Here is a 23457-nt window from a genome sequence, read left to right on the forward strand (position 1 = left end):
ATTATTAATCGATACTATATTTATCAATTTGATCCACATTTGATGTTTTTAATCCTATACAGTTACATACACCCCCGATTTAGCCTTTGTGTATACATGACTTACTTTCATAATATTAGTGAAATTCTGCACAGTTACTTGGTCTAAAATAGACAGAAATATCTATGGGACTGTAAGCAGATTTTCTTCAAAGTATCCTTCTAATGATTCTTTTTACAACTTAGTGTTTATTATCGTAACATTTCATATTATGATTATTTTTGTTACAACTTATATTTTTTTTTTTAACTTAGTGGTTATGCGGTGGGGTTGTCCAAAAACTTGCACATGATAGATGTCGCCACCATTTTAACAATATTGTTTATAACATTTTCAGATGTAGGTGCTACATAAAAACCTTTAAATTATGCATGTAAGGTGAAGTACTTGTATGTACTCGTACTTCACCTTAAGTGCCACTTAAATGTATTTTACATACTAGTGTATTATCTACCAGATAACATATTACATCGATTTTCATTTTGGATACTCATCCTGACTACATAACTAATATTTAGGTATGGTTCATAAGAGACACAGGAATTAAAGCTATTTATGTAAAACTATGTATAATAATTTAAATAGGTTAGTTTCATGTTAAACATTGAATTTGTACTGTTTTAAATTAAAATATGATAAATAAAAAAATATAGAATGTTAAAAATATATTAAGTGACTTGTACGATACTTATATATTAGCACTTTTTTAATGTTAAAGATTATAATCATAATCATATTTTATAAGATTTAATATTTGAAATATATTTCAAACATACCATTTGTATGTCTATAATATATTTATTAGGTAGACAGAAGAGCAAAGTAATAAGTGCAATGCAAATATGTATATTGAATTAAAAAATGTCATATAATAAGTAGGTGATGTGATACGAATGGAGAAAACAGTAATCTGTTGCAATTTATACAACGGAGCCTCGTTCTCAATCAGGCTTTGGTAATAGGAGATTGAAAAAATATACTACAGGCTACTACAGGGGATACAATTTATATTTTGTCTACAGACATTGCAGAATACGCTGCTTTTATGCATGCAGACTATGGTTACCACTTTTGATTTGGCCAGTCGTTGATTAGTTTGCCATTCCTTTATGCTTGTGTTTGCATATCTCAATCTCAATCAAAACAAGAAGAGTTTTTGTGTACTGTTTTAAAGTGAATATTGTTTCAGCTTTTTAATCAGACCTGCTGTAAACAAATACTGGCTCAATTGTTCACGTAACGCTGTAGGAAGCCTGTTGAATAAAATTTGCTTTCGCAAACACCGGCGACCTACTTGCAGCTGGATCGGACAAACAAGCTAAACGGCAAAGAAACGAGCTAAGCTTAAGCGATTTCAAAAAAGAGAATGTTCTAGATTCCTTGCATTTTTTGTGTGTGTGTTGTGCGATATTTTTTGCCAATTCTGAATCGATTTTTATACTCGTAATAGTTTTACACTTGATAGAGTTTATTCGCATGTTAGTTCCATATTTATTATTTATTTAACTCTTTATTGCACCATAAACAAAAATATACAATGACAATTAAACAATTCAAGTGAAATACAGTAATATAAATACAGGTTGAAATATACACATAAAGGTACAAAAGGCGGTCTTTTCGCTAGAGCAAACTCTTACAGACAACCTTTTGTTAAAGGAGAACAGATAGAAATGGGTAGGTGGCGATTAGGTATGTATCACGATTAAAGTTGATTGTTTTTAGTACGCAAAATCTTAAATTGTAAATTGGTCTGAGTATGTAGCCTGGAATGTAATAAGTATTATTTTTCGTACAATCCGTCCAGTTCCATCCTTATCATTTAAATGAATGGCGGTCCTCCACAATGCGTTTTTCAAGGCATTTTCTTCCATGCACTACCACTATTTGGAATCAACTTCCAGCAGCAGTATTTCATAATGAAATTATAACCTTCAAGAAAACAGTATTTTTAAACGTTTTAAAAGACTGGCAACACATCTGCAATGCCGTTGGTGTTGTAGGTGATCATGGATGGCGGTAGTCTCTTACCATCAAGTGAGCCGTACGCTCGTTTGCCCCCCTGTGTTATAAACAAAAACCTTTCCAAGATCGTGATAATAAGTATCATGTAATGAAGTATATTGCCTGCTTCTGAAACTAGAACATTACATACAATGTTCTAGTTTGAGAAGCAGGCAATGTACTTTATTACATGATACTTATTACTACCATGGTAGTACCAATTTTACGAATACAATGCAGTATTATTGTGATATCAGATGAGAAATCATACAACTAACATTTGAAGTCACATTACGCCAAAGCAACGTGCTTACTACAGCGTCACGTAAATCGTCAAATATTAGTGGAATTGGAACATTTGGAAACTTCAAAAGTAAATACCTATAGAATGCTATAAAAGCTCAAAATGTTGTAAATTATTAATAAAGTATTTGCATCTGTCTGATCGTTACAAGATGGATGTTGTAAGTACATACTTACTGTCGAGGCTGGAATTAAAGCATCAATTGTTTTGTTTAGGTTGATGGTCTAAAAACATTGAAAGGATGAGGCGAAGCCGATTATTTTCCAACTGAAATATTTAAAAAAATGAGGCCTCTGATAAGCCTTTTTTTAAAATAATCGCGGTCTCTAATTGATGTTTTGGTAAAGAATTAATAATACATAAAGAGTTTTAAATATTGTTGCAAAAATATCTATTTTTGTTGTGTCAGGAATGACTGCTATGACTAGAAAGAATTTATAGAAGGCTGAAAAGGACCGATGCATTTACATTCAGTTTTTGTTTAATAGGAGAAACATACATTAAAATAAAATTCTATTTATTGTAATAAACATACTTTTGGCACCACTCAAAAATGTGGTGGTGGTGGAAGGTGGGTAAAGTTACTTCGCACAAAAAATTTTTGAGAAAAGCGCGTATTATGTCATTCGTAACAGTCACGTGACAGAACAACGGTATAGGACGATTTGTTTCGGACATGAGGTCATAAACCCTCGTCTCGCACCTGTGTTTACAATATCATTCTGAATATTTTATAATATATCTATTACTATCTACTACTACTACTTCATAATACATGTAAGTACGTGTACAATTTTTAAAACTTACTATTTACGTAGTTCTGCATAATATTTTCATTTGAAACAAGTACCTATTTATAAGGATTATTCTTACTTTATTTATATTTATCTTTTGCGTTTGAACATTTCGTTGTATCGCTATTTGCAGTAAGCATTCACATATTTTTAAATTACTTCAAAAAGCAAGGCATTATCATTTAGATAATATTACCGTGTGGTCCCGGCATAGAATGGGCCACTTCTTTCTTTCTTATGGGTGTCGTAAGAGGCGAGTAAGGGTACAAAATGGTCGAAAGATGGGCAGCAGCGTCTTCCTAAAATATCATATCACCAAAGCCTAACTGCGATTGCTAACCCGCAAAATATTAATTGCATTAGTGTTGATTATCGACCAAATAAGTAAATTTAAACTAATATCGAAAAGTTTTATTCGGTCCATATTGTCCAAAGGCGACGGTCACCACTTTTCATTAGACGGGTTATCAGGGTTGAAGGAATTTTAAATAAAAAAAAAGCATTAACATGTATATTTTGGATCAGATCAAATAAAAGAACTGATCTCAATATAGGTATTTACATAATTTCTTCAGATATTTCTTAACACTAACTTATGTTTAACAGGCTTTTGCTATGATATATGTAATGTGGAAATGTACCAACTTCTCTCATATATTTCTGTAATGCTCTTAAATATTCTTTCTCAAGACTTAAGTTTTGACTTCATAATACGAATAAAACAAGTACGGAGAAAATCCCGTTAGAAACAGCGCCTTCAATCACCACAAAGTACATATATGAAAGAAGACACGTTTCGATTGAAAATATTTAAATTTAGAACTTGTCATTTTGTGTCTCATATCAGTCGTTATGTTGTCCATTGCTGAACAAAGGTCTCGTTTTATAGGGCGCTTCTGACAGTAGTTGCCACATTTGACAGACGGATTGGCGACCGCAGTTAGGCTTTGATGATATTTAATGAGGGATGCTGTTGCCCTTCCTTCGACCATTAAAATTCCATTATCGCCTTTAATGACACACATGGGAAAGGAAGGGGTGGCCTATTTTATGCTGGGACCACACGGCAATTGGCCATATGGTATTGTGTGTCTACAAAAAAATGTTTCTTCGCAACAAATAGGACTTTGTTCCATAAAGAAAAGTGATCACCGGCTAAAATAATTTAGAAAGCCCAAGCTAAAGAAAAAAAAAGGATTTAATTGTCACAAAATTTATAATTTTTCAATTCAGTAAGTAATTTAGTAAATCTTTTTTGATTTTAAAAAATTGAAAAAAATAATACTGTAATATAGCTATATAAATATACAATAACCTCCTTCTTTTTTGAAGTCGCTTAAAAATACAAACGAATCGACAATCTTCATCTTTTGAGAAGTCACTTAATAAATGCACTAAATTGTCATTTTTGTGTATGAAAACATTTACCTATTATTATAGACAGGAGAATTGGTAAAGGGTTCAAGATGGGGTAACTCAAATACTTGTAACATCAATTGGCAATTATTTGTTCTTGGTGGCCTTTCAAGAAAATTGAGATCACTTTTATAACTTGAAAATATTTAGTGCGGTAATTGTGTATTAATTTTTTATCTAAACAAAGGCTTGACGTCCCTTTATATTGTCCTGCGCACGTGAATGTTTATTAATGAGTTACGAGGATGTCATTGTCCGAAAAACCGGTTTGCCTCTTTTTGTTGCCGTGTCAAAAATTTCTGTATTTTCTGTATTTTCTCTATTTCCTTTTATTTTTTATTTATTTAAATAACTTTTTTAACCATAAGAAAATATGATACAAAAGGTGGACTTAATATTGAAAGCATTCTCTACCAGTCAACATTTTGGGATGATCAGTGAATTACGAATGCAGCACTTTTTTATTGGGATAGGTAAAAACAATAACAGTTGATATAATCTAGAACAGTTGCAAGAGTTAATAAATTTATCTAGAAAACTTATTATCCTAGGAAAAATTAAAATGGTTGGTAATAAAAAAGTTATGATAGCGAATGAAGTAAGGATTTTTACATAAAAAATATGGAATCAACAAGAAAGTAAACTACTGATTGCAAAAAGTTTATTAGAATCGGTCGTAAGCTTGTTCGATTTTTTTTAAATAAAATTAAAGAAGTTAAGTAACTTTAGAAACGCCTGAAAAGATGTTTATAAATTGTAGCTAACAACCATCTCGATCACGTCAACTCTCAAACAAAAAAAAACGCATCATAATCGGTTCAGGATTTGTTTAGGAGCTACAATGCCACAGACAGACACACATACACAGACATATAGATACGTCAAACTTATAACGATAGGGGTTAACAATAAAAATGTTTTTTATTTATGCTACAATAGAATAACTCAAATTATTAGTAAACAAGCTGACGGCCCACCTGATGGAAAATGGTAACCGTCGCCTATATAGACATGAGCAGTATCATGGACATACATAACTACTGTATATGTATACTGTTTCGCCCATGATACCTCCCATGCGTTGCCATTCCTGAGGACTCAGGTGTTAATCCTCTGTACCCTGTAAATTCACGTCATATCCCATCCTTTAAACCGAAACACAGCCATGCAAACACAACTGCTTCACGGTAGAAACACGAATGGGACAGAGGTACCCAAGCAATCGACTTTTGTACAAAGTCTCCCTCTGGTAATGTAGAATTTTTTTTTATATATGAATATGGTTAATGAAGTATAAAGACGATGGATGATAATAAAAATGGTAAAATTTCTTAATTCACGCATGCTCTGTATAACTGCTTAAGTTTCTTTGTCGCTTAAATACTTTGGTAAGTCTCAGAGTAAAACTAGTAATATACTTGATCCATTTATATTGTAAGATTTTCAACAGATTTGACCCGTTTCCTTCTATTCTTGCAGTCCGCTCAAGACCCATTATGTAGGTGGAACAATAAGATTTATCTCCATGTCCACTGTTTGCTGTTAGTATTGGATGATTGTAGCGAGCTCCACACAACGGGGAATAGACCCTCTTTTGTTTCACATCGGAAACAGTGTTTACTTGAAATAAGCTTTGAAACATTGAAAGTAATTGGTCTAATTATTTTAGAGCGCAGCTTCTCAAACTTTTTTGTCACTTAGAAGATATAGCATGTAATATGTTTTGATTCCATGTTTAAAGTGAAAATTCACACAGAATTTGTGAATATTTAAATGACACTAGATTTTATTTCTCGATATGATAAATCTACATATTAATAAATATATATCTTATAAACATAGTTTCATATTTATTTTATAGTCGGAATGATGTCATAATTTTTTATTATTAATGTTTCAAAAGGGTTCCGTCACAATAAAACTTTGAGAAACATTACTATAGCCTTTTGACGTTTGAAATAATTGCGATATAAAATACATCATTTTTGAAATACATCATGTTAAAAACCTCGTAAGGGAATTTATTCCAAAACTTGAGCATGCGTCGGGTGGGGGGGGGGGGGACTTTTCTGAAACCTTGTTATTCGCGAACACAAGGAGTCTAGCAAATGATTCTCAATCTGATTATCCGTTTTCGAGATACACTCGTAATTGACGAACGTCATACTTTCGAATTGTATTACTGTTACCACCCACATGAGTGACAGTAAGGAAGTGAGGAGCGGCCGATTTATGTTCTCATGAGAAATATCTTTTGCACCCGCGTAAATTGAGGAGAATATATGAACATTTGACATGTGACTGCTCCCTTTTGTTCGCGGATACAATAAAATTGTTAATATTCTCTCGATGAATACAGACTTGTCGAACTCGTATGTAGGTACGCTTGTATTTGTATAGAGAATAGATTTTTTCAATTAGTAACAAGAATAACTTTGTTAGAAACTTTAGAGACGTAGCAAAGATAGCGCATTGAAGGAAAGTTTCGTAAACGTTTATATACAATATGTCATATTTTACATATCGTTTTAACGTGTGTTTATTATATTACTAGCGGCTCGTCCCGGCATCGCACGGGTGGACATTTTTAACATTTCCCTTCACTGCTCAGCTCCTATTGGTCATAACGTGATGAAAAGTATACTATAACCTGCTCAGGAGTATGAAGAATAATTGTATCAAATTTCGTTAAAATCCGTCGAGTAGTTTTTGTTTAATGAACATACAGACTGACAGACAGACAGACAAAAATTTTACTGATTGCATTTTTGGCATCAGAATCGATCACTAATCACCCACCGATAGTTATTTTGGAAATATATTTCATGTACAGAATCGACCTATCTACAGATTTATTATAAGTACAGATTATAAACTTTAGATATGGTATAGTCAGGTACAGTGTAAGTTTATCATATTGTACTCTTATAAAAACAATTTTGTAAAGACAGAATGTTACGAAGATGACTTTGTATTAATGTCTATAATTTATTAACTTGGCTGTTTGCTTTGTTTTTTGCTTGTCTGTTTTAGTTTTTATACGTATTATGTCATTTTCTCGTCATTCACATAAACCATAATATTTTAAATATAGGATTTTATTATTAATCTAAAAAATAATTTGATTATTAACATTTTAATTTACTGTAAATGAGAAATTTGAATAATAAGAAGCAAACAAGTAATACGGTATGTTACTTCTCAATTTTTTTTTTTTTTTTTTTTTATATGAATATATCGTCATAGTCGTAGAATACTGACGGATCTGACAAAGATTACACATTAAGATCCGTCAGTATTCTACGACTATGACGAAATGTGTATTTTTAAAATTGTCTTCTTTTTGTTTATATTTATCTAAAATATAAAGCCGGCAATCCATAGCTATATCATCTGATCCAGGTGGGGTATTTACAAGGTATTTTAATAATTTTTTTTTTGTTTTTGGTGCTATTGCACATGTAATTTGTAATTTTTATAGCAATACCGGGCCGGTGGGACGGACGGCGGAACCGACGATATTATGATATTTTTGCGAAATGTGAACGAACTATAATGGTTATTTTTTAATAGTATTTTTTTAAATTGTCTTCTTTTGTTTATATTTATCTAAAATATAAAGCCGGCAATCCATAGCTATTTCATCTGATCCAGGTGGGGTATTTACAAGGTATTTTAATAATTTTTTTTTTGTTTTTGGTGCTATTGCACATGTAATTTGTAATTTTTATAGCAATACCGGGCTGGTGGGACGGACGGCGGAACCGACGATATTATGATATTTTTGCAAAATGTGAACGAACTATAATGGTTATTTTTTAATAGTCTTTATAACAGTTTTATGTTAATTTATTTCAATTAATGTAATAGTTAATAATATCGTCTAATGTAACCAATAACTACCTTTATGTATTTAAAAGTAATATATCACCCGAATGTTTCTTTTTTAGTTATTTTTATTATTACAAATGAATTTTCTGGGATTTTATTATTTTACACTAGCTTTTACTAAGACTTTGTTCGTGTGTTGGCATATATTCATCGATTAGGATAAAAAATCAATGTCTATGTTTAACTATGTCCCATATAGTACCTTTATACTAAATTTCATAGTAATTGGTTCAGCTGTTAAGATCCCTAATAGATAAAAAACAATAAAACTGATTTTCACATTTATAAAATTAGTAAGGTCATTAAAAAAATATTTTTGCAGAAGGCAGACATAATGCTACAAACGTAGTATCTCTCGACTCTTAGACTAACTAGAAGTAATTACACAGACTGGATTATAGCCAGTATACCAAGTTATTTATGTTTATTGCCATAAAGACATTGTAATTAATGATAGTTGTAAGTTGTAACTGTGATATTATGTTCGCGGTTATTTTTATTTAGGGCTTTGTATTTGGGAGAGTCATCCCGCACAGTTTGTCTTCGTCAGTTTTATAATATATGTCTGATGTACTTGGATAATTGACATGATAGAATAGTTATATCTGTATACATTATAATACAATTGGAACTTGACCATTTTTGTGAAAATAATGTAAACAAGTAAAAATAAAATAAAAAATATGTGAGAGAAGCAAAATCAATAATATCTAGAAACTTTTTATCTTTTTGTATGTTTGTTTCGAAGAGATATAAAAAACAAGATGTAAGAGATCCCTTTATGGGATAAGTCTGTCATTGTATATTAAATCATTTATCAGTGCTCAATTTGAACTACGTGCAATAAAGACTTTACAATACAATACAACTGCACCAAATTGATGTATTATTTTTTGTATGTATGTAGTTTTCACAGTTGTGTCGAACTTAAAATCGGGAGACTGTTTTATCTCAAAATCCATGCAATATCACGGAAACAAGTTAATATATTATTTCATAAAATTATACTTATGTCTTGTTATGCACTCGGTTAGTTAGACATAGAAATAGATTTTTTTTATATAACAAAAATTCATAATTACAATCACAAGATACTTCACTAGGCGAGCTTATATAGAGGACACCGGACAAAGATTTAAACTCACAATTTTTTACAATACAAAGTATAAAGTGGGCGGGTATTGGTATAAAAGAAAGTAATATAAAATGAATACAATGATCATTTGCAGGTTAGACAATCCAGAAAATTTGTTATGTTTGTAAAATCAATAAATATATAAGCATTTATAAGACATTACTAAATATATATAGGCCCTAAGAAAAGCAATGAAAAATAACAAAAAATATAAAATAATAACAATATAATAGTAGTATGTAAACATATATTTTACTAATGCATGCATAAGTTTCACGATACCAAAATAGTTTCTTGTTTTGCGCTTTTTTTTAATAAAAATAACGCTATGCATCTAATTTCATTGTGCAAATGTAATGTAAATTTAGTGACAAGAAAGACTTCAAGGTTAGCGTAGCTGATAGACATTGATGTTCGTGGAAAATACTCTTTTTGTATAAGTCGTATATTTAATTTTAGGTTACTTAGTATTAGGTCTTACTAGTGGCCCGTCCCGGCTTCGCACGGGTGGACATTTTTACATTTTAAAAAATGGCCATTACGGCTGCACACGCAACGGTAACTTAAAAATGGAGTAACTTCTCCCGTTTTCCCAACATTTCCCTTTACTGCTCTGCTCCTATTAATCGTAGCGTGATGAATATACTATAGCCTGCCCAGGAGTATGAAGGATAATTGTACCAAGTTTTGTTAAAATCCGTCGAGTAGTTTTTGTTTCTATAACGAACATACAGACAGACTGACAAAAATTTTACTGATTGCATTTTTGTCATCAGTATCGATCACTAATCACCCCCTGATAGTTATTTCGGAAATATATTTCATGTACAGAATTGACCTCACTACAGATTTATTATAAGTATAGATAGATAGAAGATTATGTCCGACCTAAAATTTACGCAGAGGTCTGCCTCTCGTCAGATTTAAAAGCCTGGGAGAAAAAAGACGAAATAAATCTTTTTCCAAAACTGAATCGATGTTCAGAAATATTTTCATTAAGTATACAAATCATATATTATGAAACTTTTCGTTCATAATACATGATAGTACCATGACATAAATCCGGCTTTGCAGGGGAAATGTCGTTTGTGGATAATGTGATGCTGTTTGTAGTCGCACGGTTCATTCCTGATACTCATTGCGGATCAGCAGTAAGTAATTGCAGTGCCGGTGTAACTGTGCTCTGTAATATAAGATCAACGTGCTTAGTGGAAACGAAATTATTTATATGTTTATCTACTCACGAATGCACACAAGAAGTTGTTAAAAGTAGGTAATAATAAAACATGGAAGGAAGATAAATATGTAGTAGGGAAGCAGGCATTAAAACATTTTCTTATTCATTATAATGTTTGTTTTTTTGTTTTTTAAATATATAATTAAAATTAAAATGATTTACCAGAGGTAGACTTTGTAAAAAAGTGGATTGCTTGGGTACCTCTGTCCCATTTGTGTTTCAACCGTGAAGCAGTTGTGATTGCATGGCTGTGTTTCGGCTTGAAGGGTGGGATATGGCGTGAATTTACTGGGTACAGAGGAATAACATCTGAGTCCTCAGGAATGGCAACGCATGGGGGGTATCATGGGCGAAACAGTAAACTTTGTTATGTCCATGGTACTGCTCATGTCTATAGGCGACGGTTACCATATCAGGTGGGCCGTCATGTTTGCCATTCTAAGTTGTTAAAAAAAAAAGAACTCTATAAAACATAAGAATACTCATACTGCGTTTAGACTTTTTTTTTCAATGTATGGATAATGAAATGGTAACCCCACCTGCGCTATCGGTATACGCTGGCGGATGCTGATGAAAGTGGGTTAGTTAGCCCATCGTAACGAATACATCTCAGCATGATGGTTTCCAGGGGAGGACCACGTAGAGGTTGACCTGACAGGCTACATTGCTAGCAATGGGACTGGTAGCTCGCATTACTAACAATCCCTCCCCCCCGTTTAGATACTTATCAATATTAATTCTGCCATGATTGAAGTAATATTTTTTTATTTATTTATTTAGGTTTACCAACAATTGTTTCTACAAAATAATGTAAATATATATACAATTATGAAGCTTAGAACTAAGTGTAACAATTTTTGATAGGCAAACACAGCATATATTGATACATGTATAACAATAAGTACGAAGAAATATATATAGCTTACAACTATTATTAAATGCTTAACAACTAACAACTAAAGCCACCATATCCATAAGCAGATCCAGCAGCACGACTCATTTTATATATTTATAGATATTTCGTACAAAAACAATTGGAGTATCAAAATTAATATCGACTTGGTCACTGTAGCTATTTATAATTTTACAGAACCTCACTATTGGAGATTTACTACCCAGAACAGTTCTTCTAAATGGAGGTTTTTAGGATGGAACTAGTAGGATAGACAGAATATTTATAGTTATTAATATTATAAGTGAGGAAATGAGTTTATTTGTTTATTATCTCTTGGTGCTTTAATAGCTTAAATAATCGACACTAAATTTGGCATACTATATCTGAGCTAAAGAGAAGGAAATAAATTACTTTATATCTTGTTTACATAAACAAAGCAGCTGGTAAAAACTAGTTATAAATAAATGTATAATATAAAACCTTATCGTCGGCGAAGCGATAATTTCGAACTCATTTTAGTAATTATATTGCTACACAAAGGGCCTGTGCTCCCTTTGTGTGAGATATAATTCCATACGAAGTCTGAAATTGAATTATTGTTTATTGATCTAGGCATTAAATTATACCTAAACAGACACAGCATCTGACGAGTGGCATTACATAATTTAATTTTAATCAAATATCATTCTTTAGACAAAGTAGTAACTTTTAGCATTTTTAATTAGTTCTCCGTTTTATTTCGATCATTTGAATAATAATATTGAAGTATTTTAATTTAAGTTCGGCAACTTCTGGCTGATGCAAAAAAATCTTTGATTATTCTTGTGAAATAAGGGAGACTTAATGTAGTAAAATTTTCGTCTGGGCTCATCAAAGGTGTTAACTTAAGTGAAAGTAATTATGATTTTAAGGGCCCTCTCCTTACAATATATATGTAATAAAATTCCATTGGTAGAATCAAGTACGTCAAGATCATGTTACGGCGTAAGTCGTTTTTATTAAACACTAGTCTTTAACCGCGACTTCGCATGACTGGGACATTGATAGACTGCTACAAATAGTAGCATTTTATGACTAAGATATTATTATGTACTTTGCTTTCTTAAATAATGCATGTATGCTAAATGTTGAAAATATTACTTGAGTCGTGAAATTGACAGGATATAACAACCAAATTTACTTTTGTATATATAATTATATTTATATTATTATTATATAATCTGTTATCTGTCCACTGCTGAACATAGGCTTTCTCCATAAAGGGATTTTGCCAGTACTTGCCACACTTGGTAGGCGGGTTGGCAACCGCAGACAGGCTTTGGTGATGTTTTAAGAAGGACGCTGCAGCCCATCTCTCGAGTGTTAAGTTAACTATAGTCGCCCTTTACGACGCCTACGGGAAAAAAAGGCTATTCTATGCCAAAACCACATGATACGGATAATATTATATACGGGATATAGGGTCAATTAACTGGGGTAAATAATAGCTTATGCCATTTTCCAATCCATATAGTATATGTATAAATTTCAATGAACAATTTTTTGAATTGTTAAGACGATAAGAGTCAAGAAATAGACAGACTCATTTTCATAGTTATAATATTAAATAAGGATTAAAGATTAAATTGATTAAGAGAGAGAGAGAGAGAGAGAGAGAGAGAGAGAGAGAGAGAGAGAGAGAGAGAGAGAGAGAGAGAGAGAGAGAGAGAGAGAGAGAGAGAGAGAGAGAGAGAGAGAGAGAGAGAGAGAGAGAGAGAGAGTTACAGTTTTGTAGATAGATAGATACTTTTTATTCTTCCTCTTTATTGTTAAAAGATTACAATAGTAAACTTATTATAAATATAAATAATTACAAGAAATAATCACAGGTTGCACGGAGTCAGCGGATACGCAAACACGTCGGACACGAAGAAAAGTAGTAGAGAACAACTTGGGCACGAGGTTCTCGTTCGTCGCCTTAGTTTCGCGCGCTTTTTAACGGCCGTCCGTTCGCGTACACGGCACGCGCTGCCACCTCGTCGCGTCGCGAGTGCAGTGAGTGCATGTGAACAGTTACAAGTGACAATTGTGTAGTGTTGTGAACTCTAGTGCATCGGACTAACAAGTGTTAGGGTGGTGTACTGCGCCATAAGCGCAGCGCACCAGCTCCGGAGCCGGTGCCAGAGACCAGCACTTTCCTCCCCGGCGACCCGCGCCGCCTTCGACACCCCGGCCAAGTATCGGCAACAGGTACACAAGTCACTCCGGTGACTACATTCCATTGTTACATTAACAATAGGCACACACCCCCCCGCCGTACTCGGCGGGGCGGTTAACTGTACATACAGATGGGCAAAGCACCGGGTTTAAACCCGGTGCAAGTTAAAACATAAACACCCATAAACTATATATATTTTTTTGAAAATATATATTAATACCAATAAATTATTTTTATAAATTGTATTGATCAATTCTACAATATTAAATAAAACGTTAACTAATAATATTTCAGGAAATTTTAAAAATCTATATATAATAAAATGAAAGTAATTAATTTTCAGTGTTTTCATGTTGCAGTTGATCAACATGTTGGCCTTTTGCTTCCCGTAGATACTTTAAAATTTCTTCATAACACCTCGTTCGCACACATGGCCGTATATATTTAAATTCTTGAGCCACTAACAGTCCGAAATACTCATTTCTTTTATCCTCTTCTCCATAAATTAAGCATTTAGAACAGTTTGTTTCTTCTTTCAGTAAATTTTCTTTTACTTTATCCTCGTTTTTTTCTTTGTTGCGACGACGCTGGGTAAATCATCTGGACACTGGGTCTCACTATCGCCAAATATATTTGGAGATCGGCTTCTTATATATGGCAGACATTTTTTTCTTTCTACAATTTTAAATTAAATTTATTAGAATAAATGCTTCGAACACACGCGATCTAAGTACCTTTTGTGTTTATTATACCTTACCTACCTAGGTATAAAAAGAGTACTTACGTAGATTTTCTTTTATTAACTGTTTTATACGAAGATCTTGATCTCTCAAATTAGCATCCATTTTACTTCCAGTGATTATCAACTAAATTAATAATCCACAAAGTATTAAATAACGTTTTTATGAAATATTTAGCACAAAAACAATACCCTTTAAATATCGATCGTCAGTAACTGTGGCTGACTTACCTATATTCTAGCAAGCAGGACTGCCAGATGTGAAGGGGAAATCCCCAATAAATTGTTGCATGTGACTGATGATGTGAGCATGTTCGTTTCATAATAAAAATGTTGCCAGGTAACCAAAAAAGTCGTATGTTTTTGTGCGAATTACGATCATAATCTTTACGATCGTACATTAAAAAATAGACAAATAATAGTATGAGTACGATTTAAATCGTATATCTGTCAACCCTGCTAGCAAGACAGCGACAAAATCACGTTGCATAACAATGTAGCCCAAGCTTATATCTTATGAAATATACGGAAGAGATACGGACTTAGAAAAAACAGAAATGTTGTTCTTTGTGGAAGTCATTGATGAAATTCTATGTATTTTAGCCCGCAAACTTTCTTCAAACAAAAACAGCGCCATCTAGTATCGAGTTCTGTAATTATCTCTTTGTTTATGGATTTGAAGTAAGACCGCCACGCATGCAATACATTATGACTGGGGATTCCCCTATTCGTCGACGCTGAATATGAGGCGACGACAATCACTGTCAAACGTGTTCACTATTACTCTGACTCTGGTAACGTGACTTCCTGGTAACGTGTTAGGTAGGAAAAGCAGTAAAAAAGTGCATATTAAGGGAGCAGATTTGAAATAATATTTATACTTAACAAGAAATAATTAAAGGTAAGTGGATTTTTGAATGATACAATTATATCATGATCACTTAACAATTTTAACTTAAAATTAGATGTATTATTACAAGCTTTTATTTAGCTTGCGTTATGTAAATAAAAGTATGTAGGTATGTTCGTATGTTGATGCAATTATCCTCAATCCTCAACCGACTGGGATAAAATTTTCCATACACGTTTATTTTGGATGATAGTGCATAGTTAGCTGAGAGTCGTCATTGGATAATAATGGTGGATAGCCTAAGATGTGTACTAGATATTTATTTTTAACATAATATGCGTAAGTACCTAATCGAATTAAAGAAGTTGCTGAGAAAAATACAGAACAATACGATAATAAACTAGCGTCTGCGTTTAATCCTCCGAGGAGATGTAATTTTACAAAGGTTTTTTGTATTTATTTTATTATTTTTTTAATAAATTTATTGTAAATAACAAGAAATAATCATTGTAAAAAAATAGGCACTCTATTGTTGAATTTTCGTCAGACCAACTAATCATCGTTCATTTTTTTAGGTTCAATGGGGAGACCTAAAGATTTACGCATATGGGAGCACTACCGTACTTTACCAAACAAGTCTGTTTCTTGCAAGCTTTGTAATAAGGTCTACAAATTCAGTAATGCTGCCAAAATGCTTCAACATCTTATCACTTGTCCAAAATCTCCAGAAACATTAAAAGACTCTATGAAACTTATAAAAGATAGCTCGTCCAAAACCAAAATGTCTGGACTGTCAGAGATAGAGACAAATGATTCTTTTATAAGCCCCTCGTCGTCTGCTAACACTACAATAAATGCTGAGTTTCAAGACACCGATGATCATATAAAAACAGAATTAGCGAGAGCTATATTTGTAACAGGGACGCCATTATCGATGGTGCAACATCCTTTATGGATACAATTTTTCGAAAAATTGCAACCAAAATTTAAAATACCTTCACGTAAAGCTTTAGCGACAAAATACTTAGATAAAATATATAGAGAAATGCGTTTTGAGTTAAATGAGGAACTAAATGCTTGATACTTACACCTTCAGTGCGATCTGGTCTAATTTAAGAAATGAAGGAATAATAAACTTTCTTATATCAAAACCTCAACCTGCATACGTTAAAAGTTTGAATACAGAAAGTAATCCACACACTAGAGAATACCTTAGCCAAGAAGTTGAAAAAGTAATGAAAGTGTATGGAGCAAATAAGTTTCTTGTACTTATTGGCGATAACTAGAAATATACAAAAGGCATTCGAATTTATATCCACATGTTGTTCCTCTCGGTTGCTGTGCACATATCCTTAACTTGTTGTGCCAAGATATTGTAAAGATACAAGAAGTAACTGTGTTTATTATGCAAGCCATAAATATAATAAAAACTGTTAAAAGGAGTCAACGATTAAGTTCCTTGTTGATAAAATCAAAGGTGAAGATTCTACACAAACACTAAAATTGCCTTGTGCTACAAGATGGGGAAGTCATGTTACTTCGTTAAAAAGTTTGAAAGCAAATAAGATAGCTTTGCAAATATTAACAGTTAGAGAAGATGTGGTAATTTCAAGAGATATTAAAGATTTAATTCTATATGATGATTTTGGACGAAGACAGGGGAATGTATAAGTATTTTGGAACCAGTCACTGAAAGCATATTTTACTTAGAGAGCGACCAGAATTTGCATCGCACATACATTACATTTAGAGATGTACAAGCTAAGATACGTTTTGCATTAAATGAGATTTCGACATTGAGCGAAGAAAGCAAACAGCAGATTCTAACATCAGTATCTTCAAGATGCAATATGGCAATGAGGCCAATACATTTTGCAGCATATATTCTAGACCCCAGGACTCTATGGAGTCGAACTTACTCAAGAGGAAGAACTTAAGGGTATGGAGTTTATCTACAATTTAAGCCAACACTTAAGTTTGTCAAATGTAATGGCAGATTTGGCGTGTTATAAAGCTAAAGAAAACTTTTGGGCCAGAGGATTTGTATGGAGCTCATTAGATAGCATTGAGCCCCTAATATGGTGGAAAGGTATTTGTGGTTCCACTGAGTTAAGCAAAGTAGCGATTCGTATTCTATCAGCTCCCTGTACTTCGGCAGCCACTGAGCGTTCCTTTAGTATCCAAGGCTACATACATAATAACAAAAGAAATCGACTTACAACTGAAAGAACTGAAAAAATTTCATTCATTTGTTATAACTGGAATCTTAAACATAAAGCTGAATGCGAGGACATTCAGTTTAATGAAGAAAATACATTAGAAGCTTTCATTGAGCAAGTAAATGAACATAACAGTTTAGACGAAATAGAGCCTATCGAACCTATACAATTCATTGCTTGTAATAACTCTGAATCTGACAGTGATTGACTGTAGTTTTACATTTTACTTTCATCTCTTTCTTAATAAACTCAAAATCAAATTAAAAGTTTTTTATTCAAACTGCATAATAATATTGTCTATGTCCAGTATAGTGGACGTCTTGCGGCTGAGATGATATATATGAAGTACAAAATCATAAACACCCAAAAATTTGGGTGTTTATAAATAAACCCAAAACACCCGGTTTTTACCCACCAGACTTTAAACCCACCCAGGTGGATTGCCCATCTCTAACTGTACACAAAGCGGCCGGGTAACCGTCGCCCGGCCGGTGACTAATCCTTGTATAAAGACTCATTCATTATAGGCCCTTATATACGCGGCTTGTAGCGGCTTATTTTTTTGTGTCCACTTTTATAGTAGCGCATTGTCCGTATTATAAATTTAAATTATTTTTAGGTATTGGCACCCGACTTAAGAGTCGGGTGCATTGCTAATTTATAAGAGGAGTGTTTCCTGGGACAACATGTCGCTGTCCCAGGATGACATTCCACAATTCGTGGCCTTTTTAAAGGCCAAATGTCCTGGCCTCTTAAAGGCATTTTTCGATGAGCGCAGGGGCGCACATGTGATACATGACGACGCCCCTGCCTCTAGCCTCCCTTCAGGAGGCCAACGACGAATGTGTCCTATACCCACCTTCCCCCGGGGATAGTGAGTACCCCGGAGCCGATGTCCCCTCAGGAGGTTGCTCCCAACCGCCCCTCCTCTGAAACGGAAATGGAGCTTCCCAACGTCGTCGCCGAAACAGGCGACTCCTCCGACACTGCCTCCTCCTCGGAAGAGGAATTTCAAATTGTGGGTGCCAAGCGCACCAAACGCGCGAAGCGGGCGCGCGATCTTCCCCGCCTAAAACCCAACGTGCCAACGATATATCGGCTAACGCCGATAAAACCGACCGCGATCACGCGGGGAAATATATCCTCCTATAATCATCCAGGACAAGACAGCCTGGAACAGGGTGTCAGCTGCGCTGAAGGAAAAGCGCATATCCTTTACCCATGCAAGGGTAACCTCACTAGGAATCAGAGTAGTGGTTCCCACATCGGCGGATCATCGCCAGTTAACTTCCTTCCTCAGGACAAACAGTGTGGGTTACCACACTTATGCCCTCGAGGAGGAGAAACGACTGCGCGTAGTAATACGCGGCGTCCCTAAGGAGCTGGACTGCCAGGACATCCTCGCAGATATCCGCTCACAAAACTACCCCGTCCACGAGGTACACAGGATGTACCGCAGCAGGGCCAAAACGCCACTAGACATGGTACTAGTGGTACTAGATCTCTCCCCAGAGGGGAAATCTATCTTCAACATCCGAAGTGTCTGCCTGATCTCAGGCCTATCAGTAGAACCGCCAAATAAGCGGACCTACCCCGGGCAGTGCCACCGCTGCCAAAATTAGGGGCACTCCGCCCGAAACTGCTACGCGCGCGAACGTTGCGTCAAGTGCCTGGGAGACCACGGCACCAAGCAATGCACTCGCGTGAGTGGCACCCCGACCCCACCTAGCTGTGTACTCTGTGGCACACAGGGCCACACAGCTAACTACCGCGGATGTCCCCGCGCTCCCCGTCCCGGCCAAAACAAGGCCTCCGCAAAAGCCACAAAGGCTCAGGCACCCCGCGCAGCACGCCCCGCGCCCCCTACTATCCCGCAGCCCTCAGCTGCACCACCTCCCCCGCCAAAAAATGCTTGGGTGCGACCTCCGGTCGTCAAGGCGACCCCCTCACCCACCATGCCATCTGCAACCGCTCCCACGCTTGCCAAGATTGTGGCATCGCCCGCTCCTCCGCGCCCCGCCCCGCAAACTGGAACGAACATAGGCTCAAGCTTCGCAGCCGACTTCGCACTGGTGCAAAGCGAAACTCGCCAGCTCCATCGACGCTGGCGAGATTACGGCCCTGGACTCCATATTAAGGTCAGTCAACGACCCACAAGAAAGACTCGCAGCCGTCTGCGAGCACATGTACTAGTCGCCATCCTCAATTTTAACAATTAATTATGGATCTAAGGGCGAAAAGATGCAAACCTCGGTCCGTTAAGTTAGCGTTTTTCAACGCTAACGGACTACAAGGGCAAAGAGACGAAGTCCGTGAGTTTCTCACCGTCCATCAGGTGGACGTTCTCCTACTACAGGAGACCTTCCTCAAGCCTTCAACACGCGGTATATACTACAATATCGTACGCAATGACCGCATCAGTCGCGGCGGCGGTACGTTAATTTATTACCGAAGGTCCCTTCAGTGCATTCCGATCGACACGCCTCCGCTCGTAAACATGGAAGCCTCGATATGCCTCCTCGCGATGACAGACCACCGACCGATCTATATAGCATCGGCATATCTCTCTCCCTCCAAAAAGCTACTCCGGGCCGACCTCCAAGCTCTCATGGACCTGGGGGATTCGGTAATTATTGCCGGAGATCTAAATTGCAAGCACAGCCTTTGGAGCTGTGCTTATCCGACCCAAACGGTCTCACCCTGGAACGCCTTTCGCTCTCCATGGGTTTCGACATCCTTCCCCCAGTGCACTTCACGCACTATCCGGCAAACACTGCTCATCAGCCCTCCATCCTCGACATGGCCCTACTAAAGAACGTAGCCTTAAGGCTGAGTTCTATGGAGGTCCATGCCGAACTCATCTCCGACCACCGCCCCGTCACATTCTCGCTAGGCCCATGCAGATCAATTTAAAACGGTCACGGACTGGAGCCGGCTCGAGAAATATCGACTAACTCTCCGGTACTGGACCGCATCCCGGACGTAGTCGAATCTATCGAGGAGACGACTACAGCCATTGACGCGCTTACAGAACCTGCAGTCGGCAGTCAAGGACTGCTCCAGGGAGGTTCCGGATACGGGCGACCGTAGATGGAACCTGCCTGATGATGTAAGGGCTCTGCTGCGCACTAAGAATGCAGCCACACGAGCGTATGACCGCTATCCCTCAGAAGAGAACCGAACCCGCCTGCGAGATTTACAGCGCGAAGTAAAGAGTCGCATAGCGGAACTTCGGCGAGACAGATGGGATAAGTTCACCAAAGAACTCACCCCCTGCCATACCGCGTCTGGCGAGTAGCCAAAACCCTCAAAACAGACCAGTGTTACTCCGACCTTCCGCCCTTAGTCCGAACAAACAACAGTCCGGCCTTATTTGATGAAGAAAAGGCTGAATGCCTAGCAGACAGCCTAGAGGCCCAATGCATGCCGAGTACCCTTCCGGTGCCCGATGATCATCTAGAGAAGGTAGAATTAGGTGGAGCGAATCCTGTCGATCCCTCCAGTAGAGTAACTCCCCCCGTTACACTGGATGAGGTGCGAACACTCATCAAAGGAACCCCCAACCGAAAGGCACCCGGTGCCGACGGTATCTCTAACAGACTCCTTAAGAGTCTGCCAGAAACCATTCTGCTACTTCTAGTAGCGATCTTCAATGCGGCAATTACCAATGCCATCTTTCCAGATGCTTGGAAAGAAGCCGATGTCGTAGGCTTTCCCAAACCTGGGAAAGATAAGTCCCTTCCCACCAGTTTTCGCCCCATCAGTCTCCTCAGCTCGCTGGGGAAGCTGTATAATAATTCGCACGCCTGAAAGACTGGCTACAGTCCAAAGGCATCCTGATCGATGAGCAGTTCGGCTTTAGAGAGAGAGAGAGAGAGAGAGAGAGAGAGAGAGAGAGAGACAAAGAGAGAGAGAGAAACTGCACAAGAGAGAGCTCGTGCACATCATAGAGAGAGAGAGAGAGATGGAGTGCGTTCCAGCGCACGACCGATTAGAGCCGGCGTCCCTCAAGGCGCTGTCCTCTCCCCCACCCTCTTCTCGTTGTACACCAACGACATCCCGCGTCAGCCCCGAGTGCAAATCGCCCTCTTTGCTGATGATACAGCCCTATATGTGGACAGCACGTCGGCCGCCTGTGCAGCCAACAGGCTTCAACGGGCGGTGGACGAGCTGGCCTACTGGTTCAGAAAATGGCGCATCGAAGTCAACCCAGATAAAAGCGCCGCCGTGCTTTTCACGGCCAAAAGAAAACCATCCCTTCCCGCCTCTATTCAGCTGTTTGGCACGCCCGTCCCCTGGACGAACGAAGCCAAATACCTAGGCGTGACACTAGATTCCAAGTTGAGTTTCGCATCTCATCTTAAGCGCGTCCGAGGCCTGGCCAATTTTATACTGGGACGCCTCCATCCCTTTATTAACAAGCGCAGCCAATTGTCGCTTAACGCAAAGCTGACGCTCTATAAAGCATGTATAAGACCGGTGATGACGTATATGTCGTCTTCGCCCACGCCCTTCCTTCATTACTTCACCCCCTTCAGGTGGTGCAAAATAAATTTCTGCGACGGGCCACGGGCGCCCCGTGGTACGTGCGCAACGTGGATCTACACCGCGACCTCAAAATACCCACTATAAGGCAATTTATGAAGCAAGCGTCTCGACGCTACTTTGCCTCAGCCGAGTCCCATTCAAATCCGCTCATAGTAAGAGCGGTCAAATACAAACCCCCCATAGAGAACGTCGCTCCAAAACGTCGTCGCCCGAGGCACGCACTCTTGGACCCCGATGATCCAACTACGACGGCAAACGCGTCTCCCTCCCTACCTACCGCGGAACCCTCGACAAGAGCCCCTACAAACACACCCACACATCGCACACACCGCCCCCGCCGGCGGGGGCGAAGAACCCTCGCGACACACGGTCCGCGCGCGATCAGGTTTGCGCCCGAGCGCATAACAACCGCGTCGCAATCTCACCCACCCAGACGTACCGACCCTTCGCCGTCCCTCGACGGGGGTCGAAGTGCGGTGGCCTAAGCCGAGGCCGAGCCACTCTGGCGCCCTTAGGCGCACACACACACCGCAGTCCATAAGAAAGAGTCGACACCTCTGTCGCTCCCCTCTCGCGGGCTTGGAGTGCCATCAGCACTCGCCCCTGCATTCGCGTCCGGTGAAGCTGTAAAGGCCACACACGGCCAACAGCAAACACATTCAAAAAAAAAAAAAAAAAAAAAGAAATAATCACAATGAGAAAACAATGTACATGTACATGTTTTATTGTATGTATGTTGAAAGTAGTATAATAATTTGGGTTTCAACCTGTTAAAGTAAATTCTATAGATATATATAAACTTTAAATAAAAAAGAAAAATGTATCAGTAAGAAATTCAGCGAAAAGTATTCAAGCGCGCCCAGTTGCTAAATATTTAAATTTATGTGAAAAATAAACTTGTCCCAGTTGCATGTTGCAGCGCGCCCTCAAATAGACTTACATTTGACCTCGTCTCAAATCACCAGCTGTTTGCCGTCTTTGAAGCTCCTCAATAATGTTAGCAAATACTCGTACCAGTAGAAATGCTACTTATACTAAATCTCCTACGGGTACTTCTTCAATTTCTTCGAGATATTCTGTATAGCGGATAGAGTAGTCCATTTATGGCTTTATTTACTTTGAGTTTTTTAATATAAGTATATTGTACTACCTCCACGGTTTTATATAATATTAATAATCATCATGATTG

The 23457-nt window shown here is 37.2% G+C and overlaps 1 protein-coding gene across 2 annotated transcripts in view; it reads left to right on the forward strand.

The window, feature by feature from the left end:
• Positions 1-23457, forward strand: part of LOC113517251 (nitric oxide synthase-like protein) — a 145669-nt gene that overhangs the window by 13025 nt on the left and 109187 nt on the right. The window lies entirely within an intron of this gene.

The sequence above is a fragment of the Galleria mellonella genome, unplaced genomic scaffold, assembly GCF_026898425.1.
Source record: "Galleria mellonella isolate WM207_F2 unplaced genomic scaffold, CSIRO_AGI_GalMel_v1 utg103, whole genome shotgun sequence".
NCBI lineage: Eukaryota > Metazoa > Arthropoda > Insecta > Lepidoptera > Pyralidae > Galleria > Galleria mellonella.